The sequence below is a fragment of the Pteropus medius genome, unplaced genomic scaffold (assembly GCF_902729225.1).
Source record: "Pteropus medius unplaced genomic scaffold, Ma_sr-lr_union100, whole genome shotgun sequence".
NCBI lineage: Eukaryota > Metazoa > Chordata > Mammalia > Chiroptera > Pteropodidae > Pteropus > Pteropus medius.
This window is the reverse complement of record NW_024350319.1, coordinates 4,516,453-4,534,995: the sequence shown is the minus strand read 5'-3', so window position 1 is coordinate 4,534,995 and position 18,543 is coordinate 4,516,453. Positions and strand designations below refer to the sequence as shown.

The 18,543-nt window shown below is 30.9% G+C and overlaps 1 protein-coding gene and 1 non-coding gene across 2 annotated transcripts in view; one reads left to right on the top strand and one right to left on the bottom strand.

Moving 5' to 3' along the window:
* The window catches only part of LRRC7 (leucine rich repeat containing 7), a 1,130,220-nt gene that overhangs the window by 360,261 nt on the left and 751,416 nt on the right, over positions 1 to 18,543 (bottom strand). The window lies entirely within an intron of this gene.
* Positions 17,513 to 17,631, top strand: LOC120583393 (5S ribosomal RNA). The gene has a single exon (XR_005647790.1). It is a non-coding gene; the product is annotated as a 5S ribosomal RNA (ribosomal RNA).

Genomic DNA, 18,543 nt, shown 5'->3' with positions numbered 1-18,543 from the left:
AATACATTTACTAATATAAAAATAATGACTCCTTTATTGTCATGGCAGAGAGACAAATGCAAAATTGCACCAGATAGAGCAGTCTACCATCCAGAACAAGTGAGACAAGTGGAATTCCTAAAGAAAATTACACCAACTAAAAATAAACTCAAAATATACAATTGTTGATTCCAAGAAGAACCAAACTGCCATGTGAGAAGTCTGCAAAACAACAAATAGCACAATGGCACAATTTACTCTACAATAATGACAGACAATAGATGCAGTAGAGTAAGAATTTTTTAATCTTCAAAAATACAAAAGAAGTAACATATTTCTGTGTGTGAACATGTGTGTGTATCTAAATTATAGCTAGCTAGCTCAGATGAAATTGAAAAAGAAAGAAATAGAAATTAAATATATAGTCACCAAAATCAGTAAAAGGTCAATGGAAAGTTTAAACCAACTGAAGAGAAAATGAGTACAGTATAAATTGTCCTGAAAAATCACCCCATGTGCAGCACACAGACTAAAGAGGATGAGCAATATAAAAGAAATATTAAGGAGTGTGCATGGTTGCTTGTGTAGAGTTAATATACATAAATAGTATTTTGAAAAGGAGAGAATAAGGTAGATGCAGTATTCAAAGAATTAACAGAGATTTTTCCAGAAATAAATAACTATACAACTTAAAATTTAAAAAGCCCACAAGCCCAAAGCAAAATATATAAAAAACAAATCTATAAAAACAAAATATATAAAAAACAAATTGTAGTGTGAATAGAAAATATTAAACAAAAGTTAAGTTCTTGAAAGACACCAGGGAGTCTACAGAGAATCAATAATCAGAATGGTAGTAGACTTCTCAGGAGAAAAAATGGTAGCCAGAATTAAACTATCTTTAGTAGTGAGAAAAGTAAGTGAAAAGTTAGAATTTTATATGCGCTGTACTAACTCTCAAGACTGAGAGCAAAATAAAGGCATTTTCATTAAAAAGTTGAGATTCTGCTTCACAGAATCTTTAAAGGATGTACTGCAAGAAAGAAGTTAAATTTGGTAGGGAAAGTAGAATGCTAAAAACGTTGGTCAGCAAAGAAATTGATAAAATATGTTGGTAAATCTAAATAAGTATTGACCTTAAAAATTAAATAAGACTAAATCAGTGGCCTGTAAAGATAATAATGGAACTAAAATGCTAGAAAATAATAGCATGGAAAATTAGATGTCATTCTGTTTTGTTTTGTTTTGTTTTGTTTTGTTTTTATCTCAATCAAATCCTACCCTATAGCTTTCTTCTTCCATTCTTATAGGCCATAACTCTTCAATCAATACTTGCCAATCAAAAAAATGTTTCATTGTAAATTATTTCCTGTGTTCTTCTCCTCTACTGAATATTTAAGATCATGCTTTCTTATTAAGCCCCATTTTAAACTTACCCAAATTAAATCTGATGGTGTCAAATCATTTAAAGAGTGCGCACAGATATATCAGTGCTGCCGGGATTGGGAACCACTACTGTATAGGTTCAGTTGCACTGAATACGAATTTTTTTTTAGAATCAAAGATTAGATAATACGGGGAGCAGGAAACATGTGCAAATGAAGGAGTGCTGAGCAGAGCGAGCACAGATATTGCCTTTCCTGTTTTTCAATGCAAGTTTCTTTCTTTACAGCAGCACAGCATAGCAGCCAATGAGAATCCCTCTCTTCACAAAATCTGTTCATGAATTTCCATCTCATGTTTCAATCTTTCTTTGCCTTCATAGCTAATCTTGATATGCTTAAACTGACTGCATCAAGGAGTACTAGATAGATTAGAAAATGCTGACACTCAAGTTGGAAGTCAACATTTAATTTTAACTGTGCCAAGAAACTATGAAAACAAATATGGGTAATTCTCTAATATCTTCTTTGAATATCAGTGCTATTCTAAATGTTATATATGTATCACATATTGTAATTGTTTGAATTATAATGGATTCACTTATTTATACTATTTTATTGCTTTACTCCAAAAAGATTTTAAAAAATATAAAACAATGGCTTAAGTAGAAATCTATGCAAAAATACTGATCAGAAAATCTATGCAAAAATACTATGCAAAAGTCTATGCAAAAATATCCATCAGGAAATCTATGCAAAAATAAAATTTTTTTATTAAAAAAATTTTTTGACCCTCAGATTTTTTTTAAAAACACCTTTTAGCAGATCAAAAAATGAATAAAGTAAAATAAATATATGACATTGTAGCATTTTAATTGTTATTGTTATAGCTACAAAAATGTAATTTAAAACATGACATGTATTATCCACACTTCTCTGTTTTAAAAGGTGTAGAGCTATTAGCCTAATTTTAAATATGTTGTCCAATTAACCACTATATGTATTTTTTTGTCATTCATATAAATAATGTAATTACCAAAATCTTAGAATGTCAGTGATGCATCATTCATAACAAATTATTGTAAATTATCCACTATTAGTTCTGAAACATAATATAACATTGCCTCTGATCCTGATGGTTTTGCAATCTGGGATAAAAAAAAAAAAGTTCTATTGGATTTAATTTTAAATATTACTGGAAAAATCTTTGGGGCACCAAGATTTATCACAGTTCTAAATTAAACCAGTTGGGATCTTTTATAGTATGATTTCTATAAAACCTGCTCTTTATTATAGCCTTATACATAGTAATATCTTTTTGTAGTTTCTCTTCTTTATAAGACATATCTCTTCATTAAACATGAAATTATTTATTACAAAATGATTTTCTAAAAGAGATAGTAGAGTGCAGCGACAAAGATTATGTGCTCTGGAGTCAGATGGCCTGCTTTCAGATAGCAGTTCCAATACCGATTAGCTGAATGATCTGGACAATTACTTGTGCTCTCTGTGCCTCACTTTCCTAATCTATAAAAAATAAAGAATGATAAAAAATATGAAGAAAATTTCCTGAAAGTTGAACAAGTAGAGGAAAAAAAAATAGAGATATCAATTTTGAGTGTCCAGTATCTGGACTCACTGCAATTCCAAAAAGAACGAAAAATGGAAAAAGTTTATAGAATGACAAGAAGATTTTCCGGAATTGAAGACTTGAGCCTATATGTTGCGAAGGTACACTATATGATTATTTTATAATGTTTGATGCTATAATAAACTTTTAAAAATTTAATTTTAGAAATGTTTGTTGCTAGTATATAAAAATACCATTGATTTTTGTTTATTAAGCTTACATATTTTATTTGTTAACTTTCCTTAGTTTTAGTAGTTGTTCTATAGATTCCATCAGGTTTCTATAAAATCAATCATGTCATCTGATTTTACAGAAATATTTTTACTTCTTCTCTGAACCTTATGCCTTAATTTACTGTAGTAGCTAAAACTTCCAGTACAATGTTGAATACAAGTTATGGGACATGATATTCTTGCCTTGGCCCTATCTTAGGGGCATGCATTCAACTACTTATTAAGTATTAGCTGTGAATTTTCATAGATAGTGTTATTAGATGGAAGAAGTTCTTTTATCTTCCAGAATTGCTAAGGATTTTTATGATGAAAAGGTATTAAATTTTGTCAAATGTTTTTTCTGCATTTATTGTGATGATTATATAATTTTTCTCCTTTATTCTGTTAATATGGTGAATTACATTGATTTTTGAGTGTTAAGTCTCAGATAAACCTCCCTCATGATGTATTCTCATTTTTATATATAACAAGATTAAATTTGCTAACAATTTGTTAAGGGTTTAATTTTAAATATTACTGGAAAAGGGTATCTATTCTCTAGAGAGATAGTCTCTACTATTCTTATAATACCAAGTTTTGGTATCAGGATTAGTTAGGAAGTGTTTCCGCCTACAGTAGTTTTTTGAAAGATACTGTTTAATACTGGTAGTATTACTTCCTTTAATACTTGAAAGAATTCATCAGTGAAATGATCTCATTAAAAAGGCAAAATCTGATTTTATCTGTTCATAAGATACCTTTTAAATATAAAAACACGGGTACAGTGAAAAGTAAAAGGATAGAAAATGATATATCATGTAAATCGTAAAGATAAGAAAGCTGGTGGGACTAGAGTAATATCAGAAAACGTAAAATACAAGAGAAAAATTGTAACCAGTGACAAAGAGAGACTTTTGATAATGATAAATGGGATAATTCATCAGGAAAAAGTAAAAATCCTAACTGTGTATGAAACAAATAAGAGAGCTTCAAAATACATGAAGTAAAATCTGACAGAATAGGAGAGAGAAATAGAGAATTCCACGATTGTATTTGCAAATTTCTATACTTCTCTCTCAGCAGCTGAATAGGTGGAGAGAAAATCAATAAGAATTTGGAAGATCTGAACATCACTTTCAGTCACCTTAACTTTGTTGACATTTATGGAATACTACACCCAACAACTGCAGAATATATATTCTTTTGAAGTGCACATGGGGCATATTCCAAAATACATCAAATACAGGGCATTGAAAAATACAATCTTTTAAAACTAATTTTTTTTCTCTAAGCCTTGCTTTAGTTGCATCCCGGAAATTTGATTTATCTTAATTTTCATTTAGGGTGAAATATTTTCTAATATTTTTGTAGTTTTTTTTTCACCCACAGGTTATTTTTAAATATATTCTTTTCACTTAAAATATTTGGGGATTTCCTAGTTTAAAATAATTAATTTCTAATTTAATTTTGCAGTAATCAGAGAGCATATCCCATAGTCCAGCAAAGTGATTACTTGGCCTTCTTCCCAAAAAAAGTAATAGGGGTGTTTCAAAACAATTATACAATTTTGAGTTTATGTCCATGGTTTACATCTATAATCTGATTTTTTTCTTTTAATCTGTCAAGTAGAGAGCAAAGAATTTTAGAGTAACATTAGAACAAAGAGACAGTTGTGAGTATTTTAGATGTACCCACCGCTTGGTCTAACAAGAAGCAAGAATTTGTCTTAAGACAAATTGCTCATAATTAAGAGAGAGGGATTGAACTGCAAAAGAATGTGGACTGTACCCCTAGGAAGACAGCTGAAGAAGCTTGAGGGGAATGAGCTGGATAGAAATTTCCATTGTCCAAGAATAGAGGCACAAAGAAACTACCTCTACAGGCTTTTTTTTTTTTTGCAAAATTATACCTATACTTCCAAAAGAAGCAAGCAAATGAACATCCTCCACCCAGAGGACATTGATAGGAGATGACTTGTGGTAATTGTAACTGTCAACTCAAGTCTTCGCTAGGGGCCAGATCAGCAAGAGGCACTTGCCCTTCATATCTCTCTTCCATGACCCAACACGTAAGAGGAGTTTTAGAATAGGAGAAGGAGTTGCGAAAGAGCAGATCCTTCACTTTATCTATTGAAGACAGACCTGGCTGGTTCTAGAAGAAGAGAGAGAAGAATGTTGCCTTATGGTTGAGTTTTAAACTAGACTGAAAATGTAAATATTGGAAAGATGAGAACATTATGGAATCTTCCAAAAATGTTTTTATGGGGCAGGAAAGGCAGAGTGTGGTAGAAGATAGGATTAAGGTTTGGAGAACCCAAACTGATGTTTGAATTCCATTGAATTATGAGAGTTCATAAGTAGAATTAATTATAAAGCAAGGTTTAATATACAAGCTATGAAAAAATGAACAAAAATGATATAGGAATATGAAAAAAAGAGGATTGATATAGAGGAAAATAATGCTTATGATTTTAAATATAATCACATGATCTATTGAGAGAGATAATAGCAAATCACTTGTTTTTACAAGGCATTTCACTGGAATTTTATGGATACTATTTCAATAATTTTCAGCAACATCATCTTACCCACAGAACAGATGAAAAAATGAAAGCTCAGAAAGCTGAAGTAATGAAGTAATTAAGCCTTAAGTTGGAAATGGCGAAACTGGTATTTGAATAGTCATATGACAGATTTTAATCTTTGCCCCTTGTCACCATTTATTATTTCTGTACATAATTTAGAAAGACACATTCCAAATTGGGATTAATATGGTATTAACCACTCTGTTACTTATTTAGTTTGTGGATATTTTAATACATATAATGAACCAAGGTAGACCTTGTGTCCCTAATACATAAGATTTACTTTTTTTTCTTATAGGCTTTATATATGATATATAGCTCTCTACCTTAAGGGTTGATTTAACACCATGCCACTATCAAGTTCACTAACTGAATTGGAAGCTCACCATTTCAGGACCATCCTAGAACTAACATTTTAATATAACAGTTTAAAATAAAACTTCTCCTGAGGGCTCACTCTGGAGAGGTAAAGGACTAATTCAGGATAAGTTGTGGTACTGTTGGTACAACGTATCAGTTATTGGCATCTTCCTAAGCCAGTAAACATGTCAAACTATCCAATGAGGTATTATTACAATTTTTAACAAAAGAAATTTAATGTGATCTACCACAAAGGGAATCACACTGTTTATCATCCAATATAAGGTTCTTGCTTCATAGGCTGAGACTTGCCACTTAAAATCTGCATAAAAAAATGAAAAAACTTAAGTATTGCTATCATACTATATTGAACTTAGAAAATATACTTTTTCCTTTAAGAACTACATAATTTATGTGATAGTGAATCATTTGCTTGCTAATAGAAAAAATAAATGATATATAATTCAAAAGTCTTTGAGATTTATATTATAATTACATTAAATTATCTTTTAATAGATTTGTCTTCTAATGTAGATTCACTTACACTAATGTTAAGAATGGAGGTCAACATAATTTTTTATCTCTGTGTTTAACAATCCTGGGTGCAGGCATACCTTCCTGCACCTATGTTAAACAGCACCATAACAAGCAACAGCAATCTGTTACGGGAGGTAACATTGGAAGATGAGAATATGAACTAACTAAAATTAAATTCATTTACTAAAATTAAATAGTTAACTAAATAGTTTATATATCAAGCCTATCAGCTTACTCATCAAGACAGATTCAAGACACTTGCCTTCCTGTGTCCAATGATTCAAAGTTATTATGTATAAACTATCCAAACCCAGCCAGTTCTCTTCCTTGCAAGATCCATCTTAAAATCATCCAACTCAAGCCCTAAAATCATATAAATATTTTCCCAAGACTTCTCTATTCTATACTATTGAGACTCTGCCAGATGGTCTTCTTCCTTATTGCACTAGGTTGAATACACTAAGCTTTGATCAACAAGTCTTTTGGATGTTCCTTTGGAAAGTTGACAGTAGGCAATATTTGGAAGCTCCAGTGAGATCTAGTCAAGATATTCTTACTGCTGTGGCTCAAAATCCCTGACAGGGAAGAAGTTCTCTGCCTTATATTTCCTTCAATCTCCCACTCAGGGGTGTGTGTCTTCAATTGTGATAGTGAAGAAGGTTCTTCATTGAATTTAAGCTCTGATTTCTCTTCAAGAGCTTTCAAATGCCAAATTTTACTTGGTCTAGGCATTCTTTGATTATCTGATCAGATTTCTTAGGGAAAATGATAACACAACTAACAATGCCACCATTGGTCTCATTATTTGTCCTTGTCATTTTTACGGTGAGTCTATTTTTAAAAAGGAGTTTATTGAAAGAAAATATATGTTTAATAAGTCCATTTTAAGTGTATTTTAGAGCCTTAAAACAAACAAATTTAGAGGGATTGTCAGACTGGCATTTTTTGGAATAACTGCCTTGGTTCACCTTTTCAAAACATACAAAAACTTTTCTTAGTCTTGTCTTTGTTTTCTTGAGCATTGTTTTACTTGGTTTTAGCTGCCTGAAACTGGGGATGACATTGGGTCTCCATTTGGTGTTGACTGATGTTTGGCAGATTCTGGAGACACACATTTGTATAAGCGCTATTTTTACTGGCCATTGCAGTTCTCGTGAAGTTTTCAGTATTTGGCCCTCTGCTTAAACACATGATGTTTTCTTCACGTTGTGGGTCATATGCATATCTTTCTATCTGGCATGATTTTGTCCAGAAAAATCTGAAGTTGCAGTGACTATTTGAGAAAACTTTGACATTAACAACTGTATTTATTTGAGAGGTACCTTAGAATAGAAAAAAAAAAAGAGAGAGAAACTCCCCATAAATAGATTCTTTGTCTTGTCTGTCTAAAAATTAAGTCCTTGTATTGACTATTGTAGTTCTCCTTACTTTTGTTTGAAGGTAGCTTTCTCTTTTTCTGCATTTTTCCTTCCTATCCCCATCTTTTCCTTTTATTCTCAAGAACCTTTAGAAACCAACTGATCGTAACTTTTTGGTATTTAAAAATGATTTATGTTAAAACAATTTCAAGCAATATTTCTGATATTTTGGAGGAGATGATGTGATTAAATTTAAGCTTAAATACAAATCTACATCTTCTCTCTGATTTGATCACTATGTAAAATTAGCGTCAGCACACTATTTCAAATAAAATAAATTTTGGTTTAATATTTCATGATTCAAACTTTGTATAATTCTTATCCCAATAACAGGTCCTGTGAACTATTGTTTCCACAAAGCTTTACAATTTCAAAAACATAAAATTGTATTCAACTAAATGAAACAATAAATTGGGTATTGTTAAAATGGTTTAGTGCAATGAATTCTTTTAAAGTTACGATGTTACCAACCATGAGTTCTTAATGGATGGCTTAAATTATAACATCTAGATCTTTATTCAACTTAAAACCTTTGGCTATTATTAAAATTAATTAATTAATAAATACTCTTTGACTATTTGAACAATTTCTAAGAAAAAAAACCTTGACTTAATATTTTCTACTGCTCCCTTTTATCCAGAAAAACAAAAGTTAATCATTTTAGATGGTAATTAATATAAATGAGATAATGTTAGGTATAATACAGAGAAGTAAAAATACACATAAGACTGATAAATATAGTTTCTCTGTGTCTAAAGGAAACTGTAAAGTTTATTAATATAATAAATTAAATAATATATATTATTTGATATGTGGATTAATTTACTTATCTTTCAAAGCTAAAGTTGAGATTTTGTTTCATCATATATTTACATGGTTATATATATTTTATATGTCTAAACACACACATACATTTTAATATTACTTTAAATATTTATAATTAATAAAAAAACAATAAAAGACAAATTTGAAGACACAGATGCATGTAAAAAGTCTGAGATTGGCAACCTTGGTTTGCCTAGAGTTTTAGTACCTGTGAATAGTAAATTGGAAGAAATATATAAATTGTCTTCCAAAATTTTACTGCTGGCCCAATATTAGTAGATTTATTTCTAATGCAATACATTTATAAATCGGTTACTACAAAGTATTACATGGAAGATGTAGAGAAATAAATTTTGAATTGGGGTTCTTTTTGTAAAATGTCCAAGATTTTTTCTATTTAGGTAAAATAATTTCCTTCTATCACTCAAAAATATTTTATTTTCCCATGCACTTTTTGATTTCTGAAACATTTTGTCAAAAATATCCTTATTTTTGAAAGAAAAGTAAGTCCCTAATCATCTTATTTATGTTATTTGATAATCAAATATTGCCAATAATTACTTTAGAGATATCATGACTTAGTTACTATTTTGCTCCACTAACAATCTTTATTGATTTTGTCTTTTCCAAATTCAAGTTCCAACTCAGAATAAAACTATTAAGATTTCATTTAAACCCACATTATCTTTGCTCCTTTGTATTACAAACAAAAGGATAATAGAAATAATATCATGGTTTATTCTCCAAATTTTAATTAACTCAAAATTATAGCTATTTCATTTACCGAGCTTAGAATTTTTTTAAAAAATGACAAATCAAAAGAAAAGTTCAGTCTCCTTAACTTAATTAGATATAAATACAAATATCAGTTTTAATGATTGTGTATTTCTCAGAAATATACTTGTATACAATACAAAGAACAATGTAAAATGACTATAAAATGACTTCATTTCTGGTTACTAGTTCCATTACTCTTTCTAATCAGGGACAATCATAGTGCCCACTATTTCACAAATTAAAAAGTTCACTCTATTTATAACATGTTATTCCACGGCAATCATGGAACACATCTTTAAAAATTAATCACGTGTTATACTAAATAGAGAATTTCAATCTCTACCATTATGATGATGTTCTGGGTATTTCATCATCTGGAAAAGATATCTCCCTTGAGACAGTGAAAGAGACATTATAAGGTAGTGTTAACTGCAAACAATGGTCAAAGCCTACAGTCTTGCTCCACAGATCTATATTCTTTATGGAGACCTCAATCTGAAGACTTTAAGGAACTCTTGAGAAGCACAAACTTTGAAAGCATGATAAAGTGTATGACAAAGACCTTCAGATCAGGTAGACAACTGCATAAATTGACAGCTTACACCCAAGGTGTTCAAATAAAAGATGACAACTACATGAAGTAACAGCTTCCACCCAATATCCACGGAACGAAATCCAGGGATCTAGAGTCACAGAATGTCCTGCCTCAATCCACATGCTTCTGTTTTTTTGTTTTTGTTTTTTTAAATTTTCCTATCTATTTTATTTCCTCTTTACTGTTTTAAAGTTCTGGATTTAACAATATAAACAATAGAAATAGACTCAGAGAAGAACTAGAAAATTTAAATTTAAGGACTTAAAACCATTAAAGACGTTTGTCCAGTAGTTTAAAATCTATCCTCAACACACAATATAAAACAGATACCACCACGAAAATTCCACTAAGCCTAGATGATTTGGACAATCTACTGCAGAGAAGAGAAATGAGAGAAAAGAGAGAAAGAGAGGGTAGGTGAAAAGGAAAGAGGAGAGAGGAGAGAAGGGAAGAGAGAATGTTCCCCAACTAATATAAAAGTCACTGTAATCTTTATGTCAAAGAACAAGACAAGGGCAATAGGAGAGAAGAAAATTAGAGTCTAATTTCATTCATAAACATAGTTTAAATATCATGAATAAAATATTAGCAAACTAAATCCAGTCAGATATAAATATTTATATCTTTTATGATCAATATAAGTTTATTACAAAAATGCATGGTTAGTCTAACTTTAGACAGTCTATTATTATAATTTTCCCAATGAACATATTAAAGGAGAAAACCATATGATTACTTCAATAGCTGCCAAAAAACTTTAGATGAATTTCAACTCTGAGTTTTCTATACATCAGAAGATTAGGAATACCAAGATTTCTTTAATCCAAGAAAGGTTACCTTCAGCAAACATCATACTTAATGGTAAACATCAGAAATATTTTCTTTATAGCCAGAAACAAATAAACAAACAAACAACAACAACAACGAATACACATACACACACACACATATCTCCACTATCAATATTTGTATTTAACATTGTACTGGAGCTCCTACACAGCCTACAATAACAAAACAAATGAGTCAAAGATTCTAGAAGTCTTTAGATAACCACAGTCTTTCTTCCTCCTACAAAATGTATCTCTGATATGTTGTATGTGTGTGTGTGTTTGTGTGTGTGTATCTGTAAGATCCTTTGGATCTGTAATGATGTTAGATTTTATTTATCTTTTTAGTTAAGGAAAAAATATTTTACATTTTAAATGAACTTTATACTCTCCTTTTGCCTAAGAAGAATGCAAGCATCCTAACAGAAGAAACTGTCATATGTCAGGAGCAGAAAAAGTATTCAACATATTTAGAGCAGAACAGAATTGAATAGAATCATGTATGTGATTACACAGCCTGTAAACATAAATCCGGCTATTCTTTTCCGAAGAAATGCATAACTCTATGTTTTTTCTAGGTAGTATTGAACTTATGCACAGTGGTTCTTTCAAACCAGGAAGTTGGTTCAGCATTCATTCATTTTTTTCAACTCATTCGATGAATATGTCCCAAACAAAGCCTACCACTTAAAATGATGAATTAACCCCATATATGAGGAAATTTTTTATAATTTATTTTCTAACATGTGCATGGATTGTGGTTAAAAACTTATATAAATTGTTCTCATTTTTACTAATTTAATACCCTCTATTGGATTATTTCAATTAATGTTGTCAATAATATCATTTTTACTAATTTAATACTTTCTATTGGATTATTTCAATTAATGTCAATAATATCATTTTTAATAGAGATATAATTGACACATGACATTGTCTAAGTTTAAGGTGTACAGTGTATTGATTTGATACATTTATGTATTACAGTATGATTACCACTCATAATATTAGCTAACACCTTCATCATATCACATATTTAACCTTTCTTTTTGGTGGAGAGAAATTTAAGATCTCATCTCTTAGCAATCTTGAGTATATAATACAATATTGTTGACTATAATCACTATGTTGTACATTAGATCTCTAGAAATTATTTGTCTTATAACTGCAAGTTTATATCCTTTGACCAACATTCCCCAATTCTCCCATCAGGCCGTCCCTGGCAACCACCACTCTACTTTGTATGAGTTTGCTGTTATTAGATTCCACATGTATGTGAGATCATATAGTATTTGTCTTCCTCTATCTGACTTATTTCACTTAGCATAATGCCCTTAAGGTCTGTCCATGTCACAAATAGCAGGATTTCCTTTCCTTGTCATGACTGAGAAATCTTCTTCTATTGCTGAACACTTAGGAACACTTAGGTTGTTTCCTTATCTTGGCTATTGTGAATAACCTGTTAAAATGGCTATCGTCAAGAGGCAAGAGATAATTATGTGCAAAGATGCAGAAAAAAAAGGGAACCCTTGAAAACAGGATATTGGAAAGATAACTGCACTCCTATCTTTACTGCAACACTATTCACAGTAGCTGTAATAAGATGTATATTAAAAAAAAAATACTAAAGCATGATGTGTACCTAATTTTAATATTTCTTTAATTATATTAGTTTCATAGGAACTGGATGGATATTGTTAACTTGTGCACACACACTATCAACTTTTTGGTTGTCTTCCTTGAGCAAACATTATACTTTTGCTCTGGATTGTTATTTTAAAAATCTGGAAGTGAAAAAAAAATTACATTAAAATGCTGCCTGTAAAATAAATTCCAGTAGGAAAAAAAATTCAAATTATTTTCATTACATAAGTATTTTGGGTAGACAAAAAGATAAAAAATTTAGTCAATTTTTTTCAAAAGTACAGTTATATTACTTGATTACCCAGAACATTTATGCTATTAGCTCTGATTTCTGCTTTTTTGATCTTATCTTTATTATCTATTTTAGATTCTTATAATTACTGCTTTATCTCATTAATTCAATGCATGAAAATGATTATTTCCATAATTAATTAAAAGCAGTTTTAATATTTTTTTCCTTTTAGTCTTTCAGTAATTAAGGATTAATCATATTCACTAAGCTTAAAGCAAACACTAAAGTTATTTTAAATACTTGAATGTCAGACACTACCCAGTCCTCAGTTTTCCTCTTCAGTCAAGTTTTCTTTTATGTTTACTTCGATCTCCAGTTAAGTCTCTGCCTATACTGTTAGATTCAATGGCCTCCTGTGATCATCCTTAAGCTTAAAAACCACAACCTGCCATGTTCCCAGAGGCTGAAATGCTAGTAGTTGTATTGTAATGATTACAAAGTATTTTAAAAGAGGTGGTCACAGGAATTACGGGCATACAACCAGAAAGCTAAGAGAGAAAAGGGTAATTTGGATGCTATGAATATAAAACAACAGGTATCTACAGCTATATAATGAAATTCTTAGGTCGGTAGAGAGATTTGCTTTCATCCTTCATCCAGAAAACAAAAAAAGACATAATGTTTCAACAGAACCATAAATTAGGTATGTAGACCAACCTTCTTCCATAATCAAGAGGTATTTTTAGGATTCGGAGCATAGATGAAAACTGTAGCAGAACAGCTGGACTACATGGAAAAACAGATGCAACATCGTTAAATGGCTATCAAAACTCTTTGCAGAGCGCACAATGAGTACAAAGCTTGTTGGTTAAAGCAGACTCTGCAAACAGACTCCTTAGGTACACTTCCTGTTTTTTTCACTCACTTATTCTCTGTTTTCATATCTGGAAAAATGTGTATCAATACTATTTATCTGATTATGCCATTATAAGAATTAAATGTATTAAAAGATAAAAAGTATTTAGAGCAGTACATCACACATTGTAAGTACCTCCAAAATATTATTACTAAATGTTAACTTTTATGCCACTAAGTATATATGAGTTAAATCCTCCTGTTATACTGTAAAGACTCTCAAATCACAGAAAAATGTCCAACTGTCCACTATTTATTAAGGTCTCATTCAGAGCAAATGACAGAAAAGGTTAAAATTAAAGTATTAGAAAAAAGATATACCAGCAAACATGAACAACAACGAAAAAAATCAAGATAATATTAAAACATTGAAAATCAAATAGCTTTAAATTGGATCGATATGGTGATTAATTTTGATAAATGGTATAGTCCACAATCATGAATGTAACAATAAGAGAATTAACATGTAATCTACAAATATGTTAGAAACACAGAAAATTTAAATAACGGGGATAATAATAGGAGATGAAATCATTTTTATAGAAAATGTTTTTTTCAGAACAAGTAAGCCAAAAATATAAATAAGGAATGAGATTGTATACTATATTATTATTAATTTAATAGCTGCATGTTAAACATGGTACTTTATGAAAACTTTATATTTAATAATGGAAGATTAAAAAATACTGATCAGATATTACTCCACAAAGAAAGGCCTAACAAATTTTCAAAAACACAAATTGTAAATGCTCTAGTTTTGTGATTTTATTGCATGAAAATTATAAAGTACTAATACAAAGTAAAAAAAGAAAAAAACTCGACTATTTGAAAATTATAAAAATACTCTAACTTTTAGGCTAGAGAAAAAATTAAAACTGGAACTTGAAACTATTTAGCAAAATTATAGCCTTAAAGTTATGCATTTATTCATTAACCCATATATATTCATTATTCTAGTCACTGAGGTTACAGTGATGAACAAGACAAACACAGTCCCCATTTGAATGGAGCTTACCATCTAATTGGAGAAGGGAGAGAGGCACTCACTCACTCCCTCACTCAATAAACTAGTAAGTTATCAAATCACAGAAGGAAAAAAAAAACAACAGAAAATGAGAACAAAATGCAATAATAAATAAAACAGTGATTTGGAGCACCAAAAGATGTAAAAGTGAAAAAATAAATGTGAAACATCTTCTTAGAAAATAAAGACCAGCAGAGTGGAATTTTACATAGTAATTACATTTCAAAATTAATTAAAAGTGTGCAAAATTAGGAATGAATGATATGGAAAATTTAATATATATAAAGGAATACTTAGCACTCAGTTAATTATTATTTTAACAAATATTTATAGACCATAAAATATATTCCAGGTACAGTGCTAAGTGTTAGGGATAAAATATTGAACAAAACTGACTGTTTTCTTTCCTTACATAGCTCAAAGTCTAGTGTGGGGGGTACAAAAACTATCCGAGGAAGTAAAATATAATGTGATATGTGCTCACAGGATGGAGAGAGGCCACATCTGAGTGACCACTCACCCTGTCTTTGAAGTTCAAGGAAGGGTTATAGGAAGAAATGCTTGGCGTCCTTGCCAGAGGAACAGCTTGTGAAAAGTCTGTAATGTTAGGGAGAACACATTTTATTAGATTATCTAAACAAGATTCAGACAGCCTAGTGCAGAGAAAAGAAAAATATTAAAAAAGAAAAAAATAGGCTGTACTGGAAACAGAGGTCAGTCAAAAAGTCTTATAAATCATGATAAAAGTTTTAGATTTTAACCTTAGGTCAACAGAGAGTCTTTGGAATGACTTAAGTAGGAGACACACATGATCAGATTTAAGAATATGATAAACACACTGGCTAGCTTCAGAGTCAAAAATAGATTGTGAAGCTGTTTATTGTGAGTTTATTTATGAAGCAGTCAGCTAGAGTGTAGTAAGAAACAAAAGTAGAGATTAGAATTTTAGGGGAAGGTGATGGCAGAAGTCTAAACAATGTACTATTACCTGTTTTAACAGAGCTAACTTTATTGAAGATTATCTGACATCGGTTAAGTTTAATAATAAAATGGTATTTTCTCTCTCATTTTTGGCTACTGTTCTTTGTCAAAAAAGTCTTTCTGGGCATTATAGAGAGGAGAAAGAAGGGAAACTGGCAGGGCAGGATTTTGGCAATCTAGAGTCCCTAGTCATAACGTATCACAGAGAACTAAACATCATTGCGCTCCCCAAATCAAAACTAACATGAAACTCAGAAATGATCATTATTGCCACAAGACAACGTTTGTGTAAAATGAGAGAGATGAGGTCCTATGACAAAACTCAAGAATATAAATAATTAAGAAATTTTAGTTAAAAGAGTGTGAAGATTGAGAGGTATTTTAGAAAGCAAGGAGCAAAATGAGTAAAATATGGTATTATGTAAAACAGAAAAAAGGATTTCACGGAAGTTGTGGTCACTGTGGCCATTAGTGACCTTGACAAGAACAAGTTCAGTGGAGTGATAAAGACAGAAATTCACACTGCAAAAGATTAAGATGTAACAAGGTTTTGAGAAGTGCAAGCAATCAATGTAGACAATTCCCTCAAAGGGAGTGATTTTTGAAGCATGTAACTCAGGAGCCAGAAAGCAAAAGAGTGACAAATTTGGCTACATAACTATTAAGCAATTTGTAAGATAAATGCAAAATATTTATAATACATATTTATAAATTTATAAATAGTTCTTAGAAACATAAAGAGATTAAAGGATACAAATAGGCAATTAATAGAAAAAGAAATAGCCAACAAATACTTGAGAAAGTGCTAATATCATTACTGAAAAAAATAAAGTGATTAAGCATAATATTCAGCTTTTAGATTAACCAAAATTAGTTATTAATAATAAAGTAACAGTGGCAAGTATAGGTAAATGCAACTGTTGATAAGTTGGTAATTGTTAAAGACATTTTTTCTAAAGCAATTTGGTAGTAACTATCAAGCATTTAAACATTGAAATCCAATAATCCATCAACAGCAATCCTGTAAATCTATCCTATAGAAATATGTGCTAAATTCACTATTGTCTGGAATAGCATAAAACTGAAAAAAGTCCCTGGTAGAGAAGTGGGTACCCCTTTTAAGAAGGTCAGCTGTGAACAGGAGGAGAGGAAACAGATGATAGATAGAGAGGACAGGGGCCAAAATAATGGAGGACAAGTTGTTTGTTTGGAATGGGATACTTGTGGAAGTTTAAATGAGAAAGTAAAGGAACAATAAAGAGAAATATTGAAATACAGAGACTGGATAATAGATCAGGGTAGAAGTCAATGTTATTCCTAGCATGAGCAGAAGAGTCACTTTTTAGGAACTGTGATGTAAGAGAAAAGAGAAGAGAATAGGTACACAAGCCAGTTTGATTAAAGATTTGGTGAAAGGTCTCACATCTGGGGTGTCTATATTCTCTATGATTTAAGAAGAAAAGTAGGTTAGTTACTGAGAGTTGGAGGAGATACAGTCGAGTAAGATTTTTAGGATGTGAAAAGAATAAGAAATAGCCAGTGTATACAATAACTAGAGAATTATTGTAAAATATAGAAATATTAACTCTAGTCTACGGCCATGCCACCCTGAATAAGCCCGATCCCGTCTGATCTCGGAAGCTAAGCAGGGTCGGACCTGGTTAGTACTTGGATGGGAGACCACCTAGGAAAACCAGGTGCTGTAGGAGTAAAAAATAAAAAAATAAGGGATTGTAAGCTGACAAGGTCCTTCCAATCTGTGAGGTCAACCAGTGAGTAATAAGGACAAAGAGAAAGGAATTAGAAGAGACAGTGGTCGAAGTAATACATTAGGAAGTCAAAACTAGGTCAAAAATAGAGATGGAACAATTGATAGAAAGTGAAGAATTCTTGTGAGAATGGAGTCTCAATATATTTGAAGGATAAAGTGATAGGCTGAGTGATCTTAGAGAAGGGCAGGTTGCAGAGAGTGAGATGTTCAAGTAAAGTTAAAAAAGTTTGTATTTCCAGCTGATAACAAAATCCAAGGTATGAATAACATGCTCCTTGAAAGAGATACTATATTAAATAAAAAAAATTGTCAATCAATCTTAATTAATAGTATAATCTGCAATCAAAACAAAATCCCTATGCAATTGAAACTGTTGTCAAAGTGGTTATTATAATACCTATTGAGAAGAACAAATGGGTTTTTAAATAGATTTAGGTTTAAATAAATTTAGGTTTACAGTAAAATTGAGCAGAAAGTACGCAGAGCTCCAATATACACCTTGCTTTCCTCCAACCAACAGCCCCCACCACTATCCACATCCCACACCAGAACGGTATATTTGTTATAACTGTTGAGTCTATGTTGATATACCATTATCATGCAAAGTCCATAGTTTCCATTAGGGTTCATTCTTGGTATTGCACAATGTATGGGTTTTAACAAATATATAATACATATATTAGCATGTATGTATTACTATATAAATCTATAATACAAATATATACTACATGTATGTATCCACCATTATGGTCTCATGCAGAATAGTTTCATTGCTGTAAAAATGCTCTGCTTATTGATCCTTTCCTGCACCTCCCTGATAGCTTGACAACCATTGACTTTTCACTGTTTC